Here is a 21,990-nt window from a genome sequence, read left to right on the forward strand (position 1 = left end):
TTCAGATCCCTGATGATTTTGAATACCTGTATTAGATTACCTTTCAAACCTCTCCAAGAGAAAGAATTCCAACTTCTCCTGCTGTTTTATGTAACTGAAGTTCCTCATTCCAGAACAATTCTCATGACTTTTTTCTACAACTTTCCGAAGTCTAGTGCTTGGAACTCCAGCCGGGGCTGAACCAGGTTTCTATGAAAATGTAATAAAACTTCCTTACCTTTGTACTCACTATCTTTATTGATGAATTGATAAAGCCCAGGATGCTGAACGCTTTATTAACTGCTCTCTCAACTGCCATGCCAACTTCAATGCTTCATGCACATTAACATTCAGGTCGCCCTGTGCCTGCATCCTTTTAGAAATTGTACTCTGAACTTATATTGTTTCTCCGCATTCTTCCTACCAAAATTAATCACTTCACACTTCTCTGCATTAAATTACACCATTCACTTGTTCACCCATTCTACCAAATTACCTCTGTCCTTTTGCAGTTCCATACAATCATTCTCATGACTCACAACACTTCCATTGTATCATCCACAAACTTTGAAAATGTCTCCTGTCCACCAAGGTCTTGGTTATTAATGTGAAAACCAGGAGTCCTCACACTGATTTCTGGACAAATCCATCATAAACTCTTGGCTCCTAACCCACAAATCTGTCCTCTTCACGCTGGGACATTTCCTGGGCTGCTTTGTGATCCTGGGACTCCAGGTGCTGCTGTTTTTCTGCAGCCATGGCTTCCTCTGTGGTGCCACCCAAGTGCAAGGATTTCCAGCCTCAGTTGGGGAAGGTTCACCATTATCCACTTAGCTGCCTGATGGGCAGAAGATGCAGTTAGGCCTTCCTCCTAGAAGTCAGTGTGGGTGTCTCACTACTTCATCATGAAACATGCAAGATAAAGACTGAGATTGGAAGATTCCACCCATTGTTTCTAAAAGCTTCCCAGCACCAAGCTTAAACTGACTGGCCTGCAGTTGATGGGCTTATCCTTGCCCCCTAGTTACCGCCAGGAAACTTGCAGCAGTTGTGTGCCATCGGCGGAGCGAGAAGATCCCGCTGAAATGAAGAGCCAGAAGATCATGCCACATATTCCACAGAGCTCTCTAGCTATAGCTCACCAATCTTACTTATCGCATTCCACCACCTCCTATAATTTTATACATTCTAATTAGGTCTCTCCTCAGCCCTCTCTGTTGCAAAGAAAAGAATACCAGCTTACCCAGTTCTTCCTCATTAATAAAGCTTGAGAGTCTCGGAAATATACTCATAAATCTCCTCTGTACCCTCTCATATGCCGTCAATAATTTCTGACCGTAGAATGACCAGAACTGCACAGTGTACTCCAGAAGATTGAGGGAGCAAGCAAGCGAGCAATTAGAGACTTTTCTGTTTTTGTACTTAACCATCCATGATCATTCCATTGAAAAGTGCAGGTACAATATCAGCTAACTTCTTCTACTACCCTTCTCCACTGTAATCTATCGCCCAGCAAACTTCTAGCTTTCATTTCTCTTAACTCATTGTCAGCGAATCAGTTTGTTCAAGCATGTCACACCATGGTCCGGTGAAATGTACTTGTGTTAAAAAGGGTTTCTTCCTAAAATTAACCACTGTGAATGTCATGCAAGGTAAATATGCTTCATGACTTTAGCAATTGCCTTCATATGTGGGCTGCGTTTAGGCAAAAGTAGATGATGCTGACTAAATCGAATGTACAGCACTCGATTTGGATAAATAAAATATAGTAGGTTGTCAAGATAAAGCTGTGCTATTTATGTCCTGCAACCATAGTGAAGGTTATCAATGAGAAAACATGCTCATAAAGTCAAAGCTCTTTTTTATTCATTCACAGGATTCGGCTGAGCCAGCATTTATTGTCCATCCCCAATTATCCTTCACAGGAGGTCATTTAAGTGTCAACCATTGTTGTGATCTAGAATCACATGTTGGTCAACAAGGTAAGAATGGCAGATTTTGTTCTATAAAGGGTATGAGTGATGGGTTTTTATGACAATCACAATGGTTTCATGGTCATCATTAGATTTTTAATTCCTGGTTTTTATTGAATTCAAATTTCACCATCTGTAGTAGCACGATTTGAATCTGGACCACCAGAGAATTGTGCTGTGTCGTTGGATTACTAGCCCAGTGACGATATCAATATGCCATTGCTTCTTCCTTTATCACAGTGAGAAGTCTCACAACGCCAGGTTAAAGTCCAACAGGTTTATTTGGTATCCCGAGTTTTTGGAGCGCTGCTCCATCAGGTGAGTGGAAGTAGGTTCACAAGCACTCTTTATTTTGCTCATCCTTCTCATGCTTTCTCATTGGTCTACCTAGCTAATTTCATCATTTTTTTTTGTTCTTTCAATGTCTGAGGTGATCTCAATATATAATTTGGAAACTGCACTTCTTTACAGTTCTTTTTAAAGCGTATTGGGAGATTACCTGTTCTTTGCAGCTCGCCTCACATTGCTCAGCAGTATAGAAGTGGCTTTTATTTATTTTCCAGTATACAATTCTGACAAAGATAATTACCGAAAATGTTAGGCCGGAATGTTATCACTGTTCACGCGATGAGATTTTCCCATCCTGCTGCAGTGAATTGAGATTTGGCTGGTCTCCTAATCTCCAAACTTGCCGCAGGAGCATGGCGGGAACAGCCACGAAGTTGGAGACCACAGTTGTAGAATCATAGAGGTTTACAGCATGGAAACAGGCCCTTCGTCCCAACTTGTCCATGCCGCCTTCTTTTTAACCACTAAGCTAGTCCCAATTGCCCTCATTTAGCTCATATCCCTCTATATGCAACTTATCCATGTAACTGTCGGAACACTTTTTTAAAAGACAAAATTGTATCTGCCTCTACTAGTACCTCTGGCAGCTTGTTCCAGACATTCACCACTTTCGATGTGAAAAAATTGCCCCTTTGGATCCTCCCCTTAAACCTATGCCCTCTAGTTTTAGACACCTCTATCTTTGGGAAAAAATGTTGACTATCTAGCTGATCTATGCCCCTCATTATTTTATACACCTCTATAAGATCAGCCCAAAGCCCCAGATAAATGAGTCCCAATCTAGCCAGCCTTGCCTTATAATTCAAATAATCAAAACCAAGTAGCATCCTAGTAAATCTTTTTAGAATATAGTATTCTCCAGCGCAGAAGGAGGTCATTAGGCTTATCGAGTCTACACTGACCACAATCCCATCCAGATCCCCTATTCCCCATAACCCCAAGCTTTTATCCTAGCTACTGCCATGAACTAAGGGGCAATTTAGCATGACTGATCCACCTAACCTGCACATCTTCGAACTGTGGCAGAAAATCGGAACACCCAGAGGAAACTCACACAGAGACAGGGAGAATGTGCAGGACTCTGAATAGTGTGGATGAACAGAGGGATCTAGGTGTATGTGTACAAAGATCCCTGAAAGTTGGGAATCAAGTAGATAGGGTTGTTAGGAAGGCATACGTTGTCTTGGCGTTTATTGGTAGGGGGATTGAATTTAGGAGCCGCAGCGTCATGTTGCAACTGTACACAACTCTGGTGCGGCCGCACTTGGAGTATTGTGTGCAGTTCTGGTCCCCACATTATAGGAAGGATGTGGAGGCTTTGGAGAGGGTGCAGAGGAGGTTTACCAGGATGTTGCCTGGTATGGAGGGGAGGTCCTATGAGGAGAGACTGAGGGATTTGAGGTTGTTTTCGTTAGAAAGAAGGCGGCTACGAGGGGACCTTATTGAAACATATAAGATGATTAGAGGTTTAGATAGAGTGGACAGTGATAGCCTTTTTCCTCGGATGGAGAAAGCTAGCACGAGGGGGCACAGCTTTAAATTAAGGGGTGGTAATTATAGGACGGATGTCAGGGGTAGGTTCTTTACCCAGAGGGTGGTGAGGGATTGGAATGCCCTGCCTGCTGCAGTTGTAAATGCGCCTAGTTTGGGGGCGTTTAAGAGATCCGTGGATAGGTTTATGGATGGAAAGGGTTTGGTTTAGGTTAGAGGGTCATTGTTTTGTAACTGGTCGGCGCAACATCGTGGGCCGAAGGGCCTGTTCTGCGCTGTAATGTTCTATGTTCTCACAGACAGTGACCCAAGCCAAGAATTGAACTCGGTTCCCTGGGCTGTGAGGCAGTAGATGTTGATGAACCTGTATTTTTGTGGCTTTTTTTTTCAATTTTTACAGTATTATTTAGCCTTTTCTTTGACATTTTGAGAAAAGTGGCCAACTGGTCTGATTCTTTTCTTTCCTACAAATTGTTCAACAAAATGCTTCAGACAACAATAGGTAATAATACTCATAAAGTCTGAGTACTGCTTCTGTTTGTATTTTTGTGGGTTTAAAGGCTGAAACCACTTTACTTGGCAGTGAACAACTTCACTGGGAGCTGGAATGTACAATCAGCTGGATTTACAATAGCTCTGATAATTTATTATTTCAATTTAAGCCATTGAATCACATAATCAGGTTTTATCTTGAACATGCACTAAAACTTAAAACAATTGTTATGAATTGAAAGAACAGATGGTGTTACAATGTGCACAATGACCATTTTGAGTGTTTTCCTTTGATGCTATAGGATATGCAGCCAGCTACACAACTCGAAACAACATATACAGAGTGGACTTCTCAGTGGATAGCAAACAACCATACAGAACTGGCATTCAACCATAATTCAGATGAAAAGCGACATTTATTTCAATAGTTTCAATACAATGAAAGAAAAAGGTCACGTGTGTGTATGTGTGTGTGTGTGTGTGTGTGTGTGTCTGTGTGTGTTGTTTGTGTGTGTGTTTGGGGGGAGGGATTGGGAGAATTGGCAGAAATATTATCCACTTGTATCAGGCTGGCTTTGAAACATATTCCTAGTTCCATGTGCGTTTCCGAGAATCAGGATCCATAAGAACATAAGAAATAGGAGCAGGAGTAGGCCACCTAGCCCTTTGAGCCTGTCCCATCATACAGTAAGATCATGGCTGATCTGAAGTGGATCAGTTCCACTTTCCCGCTTTCTCCCCATAACCCTTAATTCCCCTGTCTATCAGAAACCTATCTACCTGTGACTTAAACATATTCAGCAAGGTAGCTTGCACCACTTCAACGGGCAGAGAATTCCAGAGATTCACCACCTTTTGAGTAAAGAAGCTCCTTCTCAACTCTGATCTAAACTGCCACCGCATCCCCCCCCACCCCCCCGCCCTTATCTTGAGGCTGTGCCTTCTAGTCCTGCTATCCTTTCTAAGCGGGAAGAATCTCTCTACCTCTACCCTATCTATCCCCTTCATTATCTTATACGTCTCTATAAGTTCCCCCCTCATCCTTCTAAACTCCAACGAGTACTGACCCAGTCTATTCAGTCTCTCTTCATAGGCTAGCCCCCTCATCTCCAGTATCAGCCTAGTGAACCTTCTCTGCACTCTCTCCACGGCCAATATATCCTTCCGCAAGTGCGGCGACCAAAACTGCACACAGTACTCCAGCTCCGGCCTCACCAGCACCCTGTACAGTTGCAGCAAGACCTCCCTACTTTTATATTCTATCCCCCTCGCTATAAAGGCCAACATTCCATTCGCCTTCTTGATCACCTACTGCACCTGCAGGGTTTTTGCGATTTGTGCACAAAGACCTCCAGGTCGCTCTGCATGCTGCAGCTTTTCGCCTTTTAAATAATAATCCCTCCTACTATTACTTCTGCCAAAGTGGATAACCTCACACTTGCTAACATAATACTCCATCTGCCAGGTCCTCGCCCAGTCGCTCAGCCTATCCAGATCTCTCTGCAGACTAGCCACTGTTTAGCCCAGGAACTAGCCACTGTTACCCAGCAGTGGTAGCTACCCACTGTAGTGGACTGGCACTTTCCTTTTGCCTTTCCTTGTTCGCTAGACAATGGCAGCAAATGAGGTAAGAAGCCTTTCAAATGGCTCTTGATTGGCAACTTAAGTGCCTCAATTGGCCTAATGGCAGGTGAGCTAAGCTGACACCTTACCGCCCACCCTCAGATGAGGCATAGCTTGGGGGGTAGATGGGAAGGTAGTGGACTGGCCACATATTTTAATTTATGTGCACCCCCCCACCCACAACTCGTTCATATATGCTGGTGTGGGGATGAGGGATGTAAAATACCCCAAATCAATTTTTAATTAAAACAAAACACATCACTTTCCAAAATCAGAAACTTCATGCACACAAGTGAGATTTTCCATCATAGAAATTTCAAAGTTGCCAACATGTTGAAAATGGCCCTCCAGTCCCTAGTAGGAGAAAATTAGCTTACACCGCTTTATATTGATTTTTTTATTTAGTCCATATGAGGATAAGGTTTTCCAATAATAGAATGCAATTCTTTCCACTTGCCAGGCCTCTCCAGCTCATTTAAAAAAAATGCCACAAATTAATTTCAAACAGAGCTGCTAAATTTTTTAACAAATGGATCGATATCTCTCATTCTTAATGGAGATGCACAAAAAATATCTGCTACTTTTACAAGTCATAATCTAAGTCAATCTCTGAATTATCCGAAGAACAAAAGGTAAACTTTATGTCAAGGAAATTGCCCATCCATTGCTTATTAGAATTCAATAAGGCTGCTCTTGCATTTGCTATGTGTAATACGGAAATAATTGAGAATATTTATTCAAAATTTTCAAATGTCAAAGAAAATGTCATGATTGCCACATAACTCAGAGCTATTGGCTGTAGTAATATAGAATTAAATCTCAATATAAATGGAGTATAATTGCAAGTAGCACTTAAGCATTACATTTATGCCTGTAAAAACAATATATTTACTTAAAGGTATAGTTTTTTATATAAAAATATTATGCTAAGTGCATAACTGCAACGTTTCACGCTGTCGTTTCTGATGGGATAAATTAATGAGTAACCTCACCTTTTCATACTCAGTATTTTTTTTGCCAGAAGCAATGTCACAGGACGAGCAGCCCAATCTTGCAAATATATTTAGATACCCTTCTTTATTAAAATGTAAAGTAATACTAAACGCCTGCTAATAAAGGTAAGAACAAGGAGATAAGTTGGAGGTGCATATCGGTAAATTTGTAGATCAGTGCACATTGAAAAGATAGAGATAGCCTACAATCATTGAATGATGATAGAAAAGGAGGAGGCTTTTCATCCTTTGTCAGGTCTCTGCAGGAACCCTTATGGGTCACCCTGCAAATTTTCAAGCTTTAGGTGCTTCCTTCATGAAAACCACATTTGAATCTGCCTCACTGCCCTCTCAGGCATGCTGGATCCAACCACTCACTGAGTTAGGTTTGAAGTTTGTTTACTACTTTATTGTCACTAGTAGGCTTACATTAACACTGCAATGAAGTTACTGTGAAAATCCCCGAGTCGCCACACTCTGGCCCCTGTTCAGGTACACTGAGGGAGAATTTAGTGTGGCCAATACACCTAACCAGCATGTCTTTTGGATTCTGGGAAGAAACTAGAACACCTGGACGAAACCTACGCAAACATGAGGAAAACGTGCAAACACAGACAGTGACCCAAGCCAGGAATCGAACCATGGGTCCCTAGCGCTGTGAGGCCGCAGTGCTGACCACTGTGCCACCATGCTGCCCTACAGTTTTGCTTTTGGATCTTTGGCAATCACCTTAAAGTTCTGTCTTCTAGTTCTCGACTTTTCCAGCAATAGGAATATTTGTCACTAGAGGTCCTCAAGAGAAATTAAAACATCCAAATATAAGAAATAGGAGCAAAAAGTAAACCATTCAGCCTCTCGATTATGGTCTCTCATTCAATATGAACATGCTGATCTTGTATTTCAACTCCTGTTTTCCACCCACTCCCCATATCCTTGGATTTCCCAAGAGATCAAAAATCTATCAATTTCATTCTTGAATATATTCAAAGATGGAGCATCGTTAAGCCTTTCCCTTTCATGGATCTACCACATTGAGGCCAGCAATTCCTTGAGCGATGCTGTCAAAGCTTCTTCTTCCTGGGAGGGCTACCCATGGTGAAAAGGTCAAGGGAGAAAAAGTACAGGCACAAAATCCTTAATGGCAGGTGACTGAGGATTGTGGGTGGGATTTTCTTTTGTAAGTGGCAATACCAGTGGAAAATCTCAGTTGACTGCTGAAACAAGAATCTTGGCAGCGAGATCTTCTCTGATTTTCCCCACCACTCGTGGATGACGTAACAGGTTCCCACCTCTGTGAAGCCACATGGGTGAGATTTACAATTGTGATTCAAAAATGAGGGCTGGGCAAAGGGAACCTGCCACTGGTGTTATGTACGTATAGCCCCCGGGGGAAAGGGACATGCCAGGGCAGTACCCTGGCATTGCTCCCAACACTTCCCCGGCATACTGACACTGCCTAGTGACGCTGCTCCTTAGCACCCTAGCATTGCATCAGGTGTAGTCTCCGTGGGCATTGCCAGGGTGACAGAAGGTAATGCTAGGGTTCCAGGGGAAAAGCCATGGCAAGGGGGCAATTCAAAGATATCATGGGACAATGTCAGGGGCAGAGGCAGGGCCAGAGTCAGAGGGTTCCTCCTGGGAGCTCCATTAGAGGGGTTCCCCTTATCTGTTGGGGGGGGTATGTGGGGAGAGATTTTTTTCCCCGCAGGTCAGGACAGCCTTTAATAACAGACCTCTGTAAAGTCAGCAAATGGCTGAATCAGGCCCTGCCCCATCAGCGTGATGGTGTCATAAGAACATAAGAAATAGGAGCAGGAGTAGGCCATCTAGCCCTTCGAGCCTGCCCCGCCATTCAATAAGATCATGGCTGATCTGTCGTGGCTCAGTTCCACCATGCTGATCTAGGGTGTCACAATGGCTGCAGCGCTTTTTTTGCACTAACTGTTGAGAAAAGATGGCTGTGCAATCGGGGAGATGCACGCCAGTTTTCTCACCAAGGCCAGCTTTTAAAAGTAAATATCAGAAAATTTTGTCCATCATGTCTCACCGTTGTGAAGGGGAAAGAAGGCTGCATTACTAGGGTGACTCCTAGCTATTGTGGTTTGACACATGACCAAAGCCCCTAACCACATAGTGTGGAGAATGATGGTGCCCCAAGGCTTCTATAAGGGTCCCTTTCCCAAGTCCCGTGGTGAAGGAGAACCTGGGAGTCCCTGGTCAAGAATCTGCACACAGGTGACAGATGCATGAAGGTTGCTGCACACCTGAATTGTGACAGAGGTGTCTTTCGGATAGCAGCATCTGTGATTTAGTTGTCCTCTTCAGGATACCCTCTGCTCATTGAAAATGTGCTGTGGCTGGAAAAGATGCCCTAAAAATTGGTTGTCTCAAAGTCTCTTGAGTGGGGAGCCAAACCCTGAGGAGACCACATTTTTATGGCCAAAGAATGAGAACTTTACATTTTGCAACTTGAAGTGCTCCCCAACTGGAAGAGAATACTTCTGTCTGGTGATTCTTGTGAGGTGTCCGTTCACCACACAACCCTGCCATGGCAACCTCTGCAAGACATGTCAGATCATCGACATGGATACCACCAACACACATGAGAACACCAGCCCAGGTATAAGGTACACACTCATGCGACTCGGCCAACAATGTCTACCTCATACATTGCAGGAAAGGATGTCCCGAGGCATGGTACATTGAGACACTACAACAACGGATGAATGGACACCGCGCAACAATCTCCAGACAGGAGTATTCCCTTTCAGTTGGGGAATACTTCAGCAAGCAAGGGCATTCAGCCCCCGATCTTTGGGTAAGCGTTCTCCAAGGGGGCCTTCAAGACAAATGACAACGCAGAATCGGCGAGCAGAAAACGATAGCCAAGTTCCGTACTCACGAGGATGGCCCCAACCGGGATCTTGCGTTCATGTCACACTACGTGTAATCACTAAGATTTGACCTGGGCTTGCAAAATCCTGCTAACTGTCCTGGCTTGAGACAATGCACACCTCTTTAATCTGTGATTATTCCTCTCTCCACTCACACTGATTGTACCCGTAAAGACTTGATTCCCTTAAAGACTCGCATTGCAATCATTCTTCACATTCCAATGTGAAATTATCTTGCAATTGTGTCTTTGCTAATATATGCTGTGTTTGTGAACACACACCATTCACCCGATGAAGGAGCAGCACTCAAGAAGCTCATGATTCTAAACAAACCTATTGGACTTTAACCTGGTATTGTGAGATTTCTGACTCCCATGCCGGCATCTCCACATCATGTTTTACTGACGGGTTAGGCCTGGAACACAGACTCCGAAATTTTGAATTACAACCACCTTATGTCATAGGAACCAATTTTAAATGTATGAGAGATCCTACTTGCTTCTTGCAAGCATGCGGTCTTAATCAAAAATCTCTACGATGGAAGTGGCAGTGGGTAAGGATGGAGTGGTAAGTACCAGAAAGTGATTGTAAATGCTAGCTCCTCACCCTCGCTATTGTCGTTCAGATTAAAAACCATTTAACACAAACTTGGCACTTGTTTGCTTCAGCTTTGACATTTGAAAGGCTGTTTGAATAGTCATTGCAGTTCTGTGGCATAAAATGATCAAAGGCCTAGCTATCATTGAGCCCAACATTCACTCCAATTCCCTCATTTGTTCAAAGTGAAATTAGTGGAATCTGGCAAGTTATTGCAGACTTTACAAAATTAATAGCTTCTGTTTTTTGCTACAATAGATGAGGATCTTCAAATAAAATGGCAAGTCAAATCTATATAGTCGTATCTATTTTTCCTAAGTTTGCACAACAAAACTGTATTTAAAGTACAATAAAAATGGAACCTGCCAATATATTTAATAGTGTCTATGGTTATCATAGCTGAGCATTTTGGAGCACGTTGTGTCAAAAGCAGAATATTGTGAACTGTTTTTGGGAAGCAGACATCAGCGAGTTGTTCCAGAAAGCTGGCATGTTATGAATCTTATCTAGCAGCGACCTGGAGTCCAACTAAATACATGAACCTGTAATTACAGACCAGTGTGCCCCTGCCACATTTTTGCTGCTATCAGTTAGTCTACTTATTTATTGCACATTGGTAATCAACTCCAAATGATTTAAAATATATCACAATTTATATCAGCTCCATCACTTGTTTTAATTCCATGTGTTTACTTAATATTTCAAAAAAAGAGTCCATTGAAGCTAAAAGTTAATCACAGTTTAAAGATAGACTCCAGCATATAAATAGTGGAAATGACTCTCAATAACTATGCTTTGTTATTGCATAACTATAATTTGTCCTAAGTTTCATTTTCAGTCGTTAACATTAACCCTCAGATTATACGACAAAATGACTTTCCCGTACCATTAATGCAGATAAACATCCGAAGATTCTTCAAAGCAATTTGGAAAACGTAGGTCTGTTATCAGCCTGCTTTTCCAACATCCAAAATTGTATGAGCAGAATTCCCCACTATTGAATATTGCGAAGACTGAAACCACTGTTTTCAGTCCCTGGACTTGACTTTTTCAATGCACTCCTGTCTGATCTCCATTCTACATTTACAATCTGTAAACTTGAGTCATTCAAAAATTCTGCTGCCTGTATCCTTAACTCACACCAAATACCATTCCCTATCACCTCTGTGCTCGAAACAATGTCTTCATTTTAGAAATCTCTGTCCAGCCCTGTTAGAATAATATACGTCTCTATTAGGTCTCCTCACATCCGTCTGAACTCTACTGAATACAGACCTAGTCAAACTAATCTCTCCTCACAGCATACTCACACCAACCCCAGTATCAACCTTTCGAACCTCTGCTGCACTCTCTTCTCTGGCAAGTGTATCCTTTCTTAGGTAGGGAGACCAAAATTACATGCAATACTCCAGGTGTGGTTTCACTAAAGCCCTGCATAACTGCATAAAGTCACCTCTGAGCCTGAACTCAAATCTTCTTGCAATGAAGGCCAACATGCCTGCCAGAATCTTACCAAAAATGGTAAAGTGTCAAGGTGTGACTGAAAACTGGCATGTTTCTCTCCAGAGAAGCAGGCAGTGTTTGTCTCCAGATCTTTCGGCTCGTTGTCAAAAATAAACAGGGGCATGTGTTTCACACCATTATATTGAGGGGTGGCATCTAAACAAGCCTGTAAAGCTGGCTGCACTGAGATTGACACATCCTTTTTAAAGATGCCCAGATCAGACCAAGAAATGGCCTCTCCCAACCCCACCGTAAGTGTCTCAGGGATCCCCCTACCCTTTGAACACCAGCATCTCTTGCCCTCCTCTGTCCCCCCCCCACCAACCCAAAACATCATAAGAACATAAGAAATAGGAGCAGGAGTAGGCCATCTAGCCCCTCAAGCCTGCCCCGCCATTCAATAAGATCATGGCTGATCTGTCGTGGCTCAGTTCCACATTCCCGCCCTCTCCCCATAACCCTTAATCCCCTTGCCTATCAAAAACCTATCAACCCACGTCTTAAAAATATTGAGCGAGGCAGCCTCCACCACTTCAACGGGCAGAGAATTCCAGAGATTCACCACCCTTTGAGTGAAGAAGTTCCTCCTCAACTCCGTTCTAAACCGCCCCCCCTTTATCCTGAGACTGTGCCCTCTAGTCCTACTGTCCTTTCTGAGCGAGAAGAGCCTCTCCACCTCTATCCAATCCATCCCATTCAACATCTTATACGTCTCAATGAGATCTCCCCTCATTCTTCTAAACTCTAACGAGTACAAGCCTAGTTTATTCAGCCTCTCCTCATAGCTCAATCCCCTCAACTCCGGAATCAGCCTAGTAAACCTCCTCTGCGCTCGCTCCAAGGCCAAAATATCCTTGCATAAGTGCGGTGACCAAAACTGCACACAGTACTCCAGCTGCGGCCTCACCAGTGCCCTACACAGCTGCAGAAAGACCTCCCTACTTTTATATTCAATCCCCCTCGCTATGAAGGCCAGCATCCAATTTGTCTTCCTGACCACCTGCTGCACCTGCAGGCTGGGTTTTTGCGACTCATGCACAAGGACCCCGAGGTCCCTCTGCACCGTCGCCTGCTGTAGTTTTTCGCCCCGTAAGTAATAGTCCTTCCTACCATTATTCCTACCAAAGTGGACAACCTCACATTTGCCAACATTAAATTCCATTTGCCAGTTCCTGGCCCATTCGCCCAGCCTATCTAGATCCTTCTGCAGACTCTCCACACCCTCCGCACAATTTGCCGTTCCACCAATCTTGGTGTCATCAGCAAATTTCGACACCATACACTCGGTTCCCTCCTCCAGATCATCTATATAAATGGTGAATAGCTGAGGCCCCAGCACCGACCCCTGGGGCACTCCACTAGTAACCAACGTCCAATCCGAACAGCACCCAATGACACCCACTCTCTGCCTCCCATTCAACAGCCAATCCTCTATCTACGCTAACACCCTACCCCCAACTCCATGCCCCATTTCCCCACATCACTATCAATGCCAAATCTCTGCCTGTCTCATCAATTCCTGCATCTCTCTCTTGCCCCAACGATGAGTGCCGGAATTTCCTACCCACTTCCTTGAAGATGCTCTCCTTCCCCACAGACATGCCATCCACCCCATGAGACTACTACCCAGGATCCGCTTCGGCACTACTCCTTCACCTAAGGTTGGCACTGTCAGGCCAACCCAGCAGTATCAAACTGTTCCAGAAGACAGTAATGACGTGAAGATACCGGCGTTGGACTGGGGTAAGCACAGTAAGAAGTCTCACAACACTAGGTTAAAGTCCAGCAGGTTTATTTGGTAGCAAACACCACTAGCTTTCGCAGTGCTGCTCTTTTGTCAGGTGAGTGGGAGTTCTGTTCACAAACAGGGCATATAAAGACACAAACTCAATTTGCAGAATAATGATTGGGATGCAAATCTTTATAGCTAATCAAGTCTTAAAGGTACAGACAACGTAAGTGGAGAGAGCATTAACCACAGGTTAAAGAGATGTGTATTGTCTTGGGACAACATTGTCTACCTGATATGCTGCAGGAAAGGATGTCCCAAGGCATGGTACACTGGGAAAACCATGCGAATGCTACGACAAAGGATGAATGAACACTGCTTGATGATCACCAGGCAAGACTGTTCTCCTCCTGTTGGGGAACACTTCAGCGGTCACAAGCATTCGGCCTCAAATCTTCAGGTAAGCGTTCACCAAGGCAGCCTTCATGACACACGACAGCGCAGAGTAGCTGAGCAGAGACGGATAGCCAATTTCCGCACATGAGGACGGCCTCAACCAGGATCTTGGGTTCATGTCACACTATCTGTAACCTCCATGACTTGGCTGGACTTGCAAAATCTCACTAACTGTCCTGTTTAGAGACAACACACATCTCTTTAACCTGTGCTTAACACTCTCTCCACTCACATTGTCTGTACCTTTAAGACTTGATTAGCTATAAAGATTTGCATTCCAATCATTATTCTGTAAATTGAGTTTATGTCTTTATGTGCCCTGTTTGTGAACAGAACTCCCACTCACCTGACGAAGGAGCAGCGCTCCAAAAACTTGTGACATTTGCTACCAAATAAACCTGTTGGACTTTAACCTAGTGTTGTGAATATTGTTACCAGGAGACAGGGCCATTCTTGGGACATGTCCCTAACCCCTAGGGGCAATCCTAATCTTTGCACCCGGGGTGGGGGGGGGGGGGGCAGGGGATCCCCGTGGCAGGTTCACATCTGTGTGAACCTGTTGTAAATCTTGTCCATGTGTTTGAAAAGGGGAAATCATATGGTGAGGGGGGCATTTAATGACATTTAAATTTATTTAAATGAATGTAAATCAGGTTCTTGTTCATTATGGGTGTGGATCTAATCATGCCAATGGTGAAGGGCAGTGAAATCGGAGATTGTGATCGCGCCAGTGAGATTTGCAATTTCCTTGTTTCAGCAGATCTTGAGCCTGCCACTACCAATCCCGCAGATGAAGAATGCGGGTTCATAGAGTCATAGAGGTTTACAGCATGGAAACAGGACCTTTGGCCCAACTTGTCCATGCTACTCTTTTTTTTAAACTACTAAGCTAGTCCCAATTGCCCACATTTAGCCCATATTAGGGATAAGTTTTTCACTCAGAGGGTGGTGAGTGAATGGAATCGGCTGCCGTCAGTGGTGGTGGAGGTGAACTCGCTGGGGTCTTTTAAAAGACTTCTGGATGAGTATATGGGATTTAGTGGGATTGGGGGTTATAGAAAGGTCATTGGATTGGTAGGTGTTGATGTGATCAGCACAACTCGTGGGCCGAAGGGCCTGTTTGTGCTGTAGTGTTCTATGTTCTATCCCTCTATACCCATCTTGCCCATGCAACTCTCCAAATGCTTTTTAAAAGACAAAATTGTACCTGCCTCTACCACTACTTCTGGCAGCTTATTCCAGACACTCACCACTCTCTGTGTGAAAAAACTGCCCCGTCTGGACCATTTTTGTATCTCTTCCCTCTCACCTTAAACCTATGTCCTCCAATTTTAGACTCCCCTATCTCTGAGAAAAGATGTTGACTATCTAGCTGATGTACACCTCTCATTATTTTATTGACCTCTATAAGATTACCCCTAAGCCAATCTTGGTGTCATCTGCAAACTTACTAACCACACCTCCTAACTTATCATCCAAATCATTTATATTAATGATAAATAACAGTGGACCCAGCACCAATCCCTGAGGCACACCACTGGTCAAAAGTCTTCCAAAAATCCACATATAGCACTGGGTCTCCCTCAAAAAACTCTAGTAGATTTGTTAGGAATGATGTCCAAAGTCCAAAAGGCAGGGTGAATTGGCCAACCTAAATTGCCCCTTAGCATCCAAAGATGTTCAGGTTAGGTGGATTGGTCATGGCAAAATACGTGGGTTATGGGGATAGGGTGAAGGGGACGGTATGGTGGGTGGGATACTCTTCAGTGCAGACCTGATGGGCTGAACGGCCTCCTTCTGTAGAGATTCTATGGATTTGCGTTTCATAAACCCTTGCTTGCTTTGTCCAATCCCGTTCGTGCTTTCCAAATGTTCTGTAATCATGTCTTTTATAATATTCTAGCATTTCCAATTCCTGATATCAATCTAACTAATCTGTATTTCTTTTTTTCTCACTCTCTTCTTAAACAGTAGGGCTACAATTGTCATTCACTGGACCCTATAGAATTTTAGAGGATAATCACCAATGCATTCGATATTTCCAAGACCATTTCCTTTAATATTCTGGGATGTAAATTGTCAGGACCCAGTGATCTGTCAGTCTTTCATCCCATTACATTCCCATGCATCATTTTCTTACTAATACTGATTTGCTTCATTTCCACACTCACTAGACCCTTGGTTCCCTAACATTTCTTCTGCCATTTCTTTGTTCCCCGTTATAATTTGCTCAGCTTCTGACTGTAAGGGGCCCATACTTGTCTTGGTGAATCTTTTTCTCTTCACATATTAATAGAAGCTTTTACAGTCAGTTTCTATGTTCGTTGCAATTTACTCTCATATTCTATCTTTTGTAATTCTCTTTTGCTGAATTCAAAAACGTTCTCAAACCTAAGGCTTGCTGCTTTTTCTGGCAATTTTATATGACTCCTCAATGGGTTTAATATTATCCCTAATTTATTTTGTGAGCCATGGTTAAGCCACCTTTCCTCGTTTACTTTTGCCTCAGACAGGAATGAATAGTTGTTGGATTCAAATATGAATGATTTCCCATCCACCACCAACCCCTTTATTAAGGTTCCCCAATCTACCTTTGTCAATTCATGCCTCACACCATCATAGTTCCCTTTGTCAGGATCCTGGTTTCAGATTCAAATACTTCACTCTCCATCTTAATGAAGGCAAAGTGTCTTGCAGTCGGCATTGCAGTAAAACAGACTGCGCAGAATGCCCTGCAATGACACAGACTGAGGAAAGTGTCCTGCAGTCGCCATTGCAGCAAAGTAGGCTGGGAACAGTTAGTCCACTGATTAAAACCATTTAGCCATAGTGAACTTAGGGGTATGGAACTGTAACGGACCCCCTTGTGCTGTATGGTGTCTGTTGAGTGTATGCGTAAATATTCCATCAATCACAATTGTATGTAAGCACCTCTGAGTGCAACTTGAACAATGTAGATAGCACCGTTTGTAATGATCATTTGAAATGTTTGCAATGTTTCTTTGACAGAACTGAAGTACCTCAGAGGGCAACATGATATACGTAGAGAAGTTGAATATTATTGTACTTTGTGTGATGGTCATTTTGAAATGTTTGTAATGTTCTTTCAGATATTTTATGACTTAAGTATTTTTTGCAAAAAAATGCAGACTGGCAAGAATGTGCTTCAGTCAGCACCTCAGTAAAGCAGACTGGGAAGAGCTTCTTGCAGTCAGCATCACAGTGACACAGACTGGGAAGGGTGTCCTGCAGTCAGCATCTTAGTGAAGCAGAATGGGAAGAGTGTCCTGCAGTCAGCATTTAATTGAATCAGAGTGGGAAGAGCTTCCTGTAGTCAGCACCTTAGTGACACAGACTGGGAACAGTGTCTTGCAGTCAGCACCTCAGTGAAGCAGAGTGGGAAGAGTGTCCTGGAATCAGCATCTTAGTGACACAGACTGGGAGGAGCAAACTGCAGTCAGTATCTCAGTGACAGAGACTAGGATGAACATCCTGCAGTCAGCATGTCCATGAAGCAGACTGGGAACAGCATGTTGAAGTCAGCATCACAGTGAAGCAGAGTGGGAAGTGTCCTGTAGCCAGCATCAAATGGAGCAGAATGGGAAGAGCCAAAAACTGAAAATGTTAGAAAATCTCAGCAGGTCTGACAGCATCTATGGGGAAGGGATAGATCCAATGTTTCAAGTCAGGGTGACACTTCATCAGAGCTGAGAGCAAAGAAAATCAGCGAAGATGTATATTATGTGGGTGGGGGTGGGATGGAATGGGGCAAAGGGATGCAGACTATGAACAACACCCTGCAGCGAGCATCTCAGTGAAGCAGAATGGGAAAAGTGCCCTGCAGTGAGTTCTTGTTAAAAAAACAAAGAAAACTGTAAGTTCATTGGTTGATACAAAATTGCTAATTTTTTAAAACTTTATTCCAATCCAATCAAGTCAAATTAAACCCAATTCAGAGTCCCAACAAGTTGGGACATTCCCGATCCAAGCTGACAAGACACGGTTCTCACCTCCTGTCTTGGGCTTGAGCTACACGATCCAAGCTGATTGGAGTAGGTGTAGCTCCACCTCCAAGGCTTGATCTAATTTTCATCTTAGCCAAAAGGCCCAGATGCCACTTTAAAAAATTGTTTCAAATGAAGCTGAAATGTAACCTAATGACTTCAATCAAATGCAGCATGTCGATACTACACGATAAGAACAGATACTACACCTGATCTTAGCCAAAAGGCTGAGAAGCGAATTGCTATTTTTTTTAAACTTTATTCCAATCCAATCAAGTCAAATTAAACCCAATTCAGAGTCCCAACAAGTTGGGACATTCCCGATCCAAGCTGACAAGACAGGGCTCTCACCTCCTGTCTTGGGCTTGATCTACATGATCCAAGCTGACTGGAGTAGGTGTAGCTCCTCCTCCAGGGCTTGATCTTATTTGCATCTTAGCCAAATAGCCGAGATGCCACTTTAAAAAATTGCTTCAAATGAAGCTGAAATGTAACCTAATGACTTCAACCAACTGCAGCATGTCGATACTACACTTGATCTTAGCCAAAAGGCACTTTGGCAGCAGAGGCTTTGCCCACGGGCACCCCTGGAGGTGAGTCCTAGGAACAGATACTACACTTGATCTTAGCCAAAAGGCCGAATTGCTATTAGGGATCATGAACAAAGAGCTGGGAATTAGAAAAGTGCACACACTTCAAATAAGTAGTTGAATTTGAATCTCACTGACAACATCAGGGTCAATATAATGAGGTAAAAAAGTAGCATAAGGGAAATGAAGTTTAGATTTAAAGTGGGGTCTCCAAAGATTTAACGCAATGGATTGCATTCCAACAGGAGTTTTTGGAGTGGAATTAATATTCTTTAAAAGAAGTAACTAACAAGCTTAATGAGCATTCATGAGATGTCAGAGAACCGTCTTTAACCCCCCCACTGGCAGAATTTCAAATGTTTTTACACCAGTGGGGTTATGACTTTTTTTGGCTCATGTTAGATTCTTCACTTCCGTCCATTGCCGAACCCACCATGCGCAGGTTGAAAGAATTCCATCCCATGTTTTTAAAGTGCCAGCAGTTAATGAAAATCAAATTTTAAGTTTTTTTTCTCCTCCAGCAGTCCCTTTAAGTCAAGGGTCACACCCTGTGGTGAAGGTGGATGCATGTCAATACTGCCTTTGAAACAATTTACACTACTATTTTAGTGGGGAGAAGTAATTTGCCTCCATTTGTCATGTTTCGATGGGTGAAAACAGCAATTCTTGTGCAGGGACTTATAGAGAAGATGCTCTGTTAATAGCCTGAAAATGCACTTAAAATTAAGTTTCAGTGATCACAATATTGAGTCAGCAGTTAAACAATGCTGGGAAATGGCTAGGAAAACAATAGTAATTTAAACCATGTAGATTTATTTAGAACTAAATATACCTCACTGCTGATAAGATCAGCATTTCTAAATGTGTTCATGAAAACCTTGTTAACGTAACATAAATGTGTCCTGTCTTATCTGGCCCTTTATAGTAAAGTCTTTATTAAAGTGAAGATTGAGAAATAGAGAATCAAAAGTGGAATGTGCAATACCCAGGTATTTACGCCTTGAAGTGTAACTGAGGGATCTCAAAGGATACTGTGGATTAATTAAATGTTACTCATATCAGTAGAAGAATATTAATTGTTTGTACAATCAGTAATTTATATGTTTGAGGAAAATAATTAAGAAAACTCATATTCAGGTATTTATGCACAAGGTAAATTCAGTCATACTTACAATAGTGTAGTGCTAATACTAGCTGATCAGTAATCCAGTCAACCTGAAATATGAATTAGGCTGGATAATGAGTTCAAAGTTTACTATGGCAGTTGTGAATTTGAATTCAGATTAAGTAAAATCCCAGCTGACTCCTTTTAGAGAGGAAAGCTGCAATCCTTACTGATATTAAAAAGTGACTCCATATTTTGCTGCCCTCTGAAGTGGCACCAGGCAGGCATTCAGTCGAACCAAACTGATAGGCAGCAGGGGAAGAATGATACTGGATGGACCACTCGAATCAGCAGAGCACATTCAGTCCAGCCAACCCTTCAAATTTCTCCTTTTTGGCTTTCTCTTTGATGATTTGGATTGCCTTGCAGAGTGTCTGTATGGATTCGATAGGTTGCATGGCTTCCTTCTGAGCTGCAATGTCATTGTGAGCCGCATTTTCACTATTGGGTCAGGGAGTCAGGAATTCTTCCAACTCTGCAGCTCTGTCTCGAAACAAACCACAACCTAATTCTGGGGAGGGGAACCACAATCAAAATATATTTAATTTTATTAAACCCTCTCTTCTGCACAGACAAGAGGGAAAACAGAACTCCTTTATTCTCATTGTTTATATGCACACAGAGGTTATTTTTGTTCAAAGTAGGCTGTGGCACCGATTCAAAAAAACCTTGGTTTGTGTAGTCAGTTTTTAAAGCAATTCACAGCAAAGTCTCCAAGGATTAAAATCACAAGTTTATTTTATTCACACATTCAATCCCAGGGATGATGGCAATCTCTCTCATATACATACATAAGTATATAGTAAGGGGGCTAAAAAAGACAGGGCTCTACAACTTTGAATAGCTCAAACAGTAAAAGAACCACAAAAATATATCAGTTCACATGATTTCAGAGTCCAGAATGTTCAAATCCAGAAGGGATTCCCTCATGGGCAAGTTCTAAATCAGGCAGGTTCTGTGCTGAAAGCAGAAGTGCTGACTTATTTTAAGACGATGATACCAGATGAGTTTGATATTCAGCACTTGGTCTGCTTTGCAGGTGGCGGCCAGTGGATTCCAGACGAGCAGGCTTCGAGGATGGTTTATTGCAGGCTGTTGAGTCAGCCTGGAGTTCTCCTGTCAGATGTTAGCATGTTGGAGATAAATCAGCAAACTGGCCTGCTTCTGAACTGTCAACTGTATAAAAAGATATTCTGAAATGGTCACTCGAGGCACGGGACTTCTTTCCTCCAAAGTGATGTTTATCTTCTCTCTGGAGCTAGTTGTGCTTTTATGATTTATAATGTCCAAGTCATTATGCTCTGCAAGAGTTATTATCTATAGTAATGACCCTGTTCGCAGTAGCTATGCCTTTTGGTAGACCCTTGGGCTCTGCTAAAGGAGTAAGTTTGTAAAGATGCAAATGACCTACATTTAATTTCAAAAGTTCCTCTATGAAATGTCCTTTGACATATCCAGATGTGTGATTCCCAGTTATGATCCAGGATAATGACCCGATTCCAAGTAGCTATTCACTTGGTAAATCCTCAGACTCTGCTGGAGGGGTAAGCTTATAAAGATGCAAATGAGCTCAATTTTTGGTTAGCACTGCATCAGGGAGCCAGTTTTGATTCCCAGCTTGTGCATCGTCTACACATTCTCCCTATGGCTGCGAGAGTTTCCTCTGGGTCTCTGGTTTCCTCCCACAATCCAAAAGGCACGCTGGTCAGGTGCCATGGCCATACTACATTCTCCCTTAGTATATCGGAACAAGAGTGTAGCGACTAGGGGGTTTTCACAGGAACTTCACTGCAGTGTTAATGTAAGCCTATTTGTGAGACTACTAAATAAACTTTAAACTCACTTCAAAAATTCCTCTTTGAAATGTACCTTGACATTTCCAGATGTGCGATTACATGAACAACACGTCAGGCATGTTTCCATTGCAATCCATATAATGCGTAGTGGTCACCTTAAAATTCCAGACATCAAGGGAGCAATTCTTTCACCTCGCCACACTAACTTTCCAACAGTAGGGTGGGACAACCCTGTGGGGAAATGCGCGGGATTCACGCATGCGTTTCTGCTGTGAGCTCATCTCCCTGCGCCGGATTTCTGATGCCGTCAAATCTGAGCTGGAAACCAGCTGGAAGACCAGGTAATCATTTTAACAGA

General features: G+C 42.9%; 1 protein-coding gene, 1 non-coding gene and 1 pseudogene across 2 annotated transcripts in view; all 3 read right to left on the reverse strand.

Annotated features, from left to right (window-relative positions):
- Positions 1-21,990, reverse strand: part of ctnna2 (catenin (cadherin-associated protein), alpha 2) — a 1,308,817-nt gene that overhangs the window by 824,973 nt on the left and 461,854 nt on the right. The window lies entirely within an intron of this gene.
- LOC145351291 (U2 spliceosomal RNA) lies at positions 18,109-18,320 on the reverse strand (annotated as a pseudogene).
- Positions 18,545-18,730, reverse strand: LOC145351050 (U2 spliceosomal RNA). The gene has a single exon (XR_013888307.1). It is a non-coding gene; the product is annotated as a U2 spliceosomal RNA (small nuclear RNA).

Source organism: Carcharhinus amblyrhynchos, chromosome 1, assembly GCF_965287045.1.
Source record: "Carcharhinus amblyrhynchos chromosome 1, sCarAmb.v2.hapA, whole genome shotgun sequence".
Taxonomy (NCBI): Eukaryota; Metazoa; Chordata; class Chondrichthyes; order Carcharhiniformes; family Carcharhinidae; genus Carcharhinus; species Carcharhinus amblyrhynchos.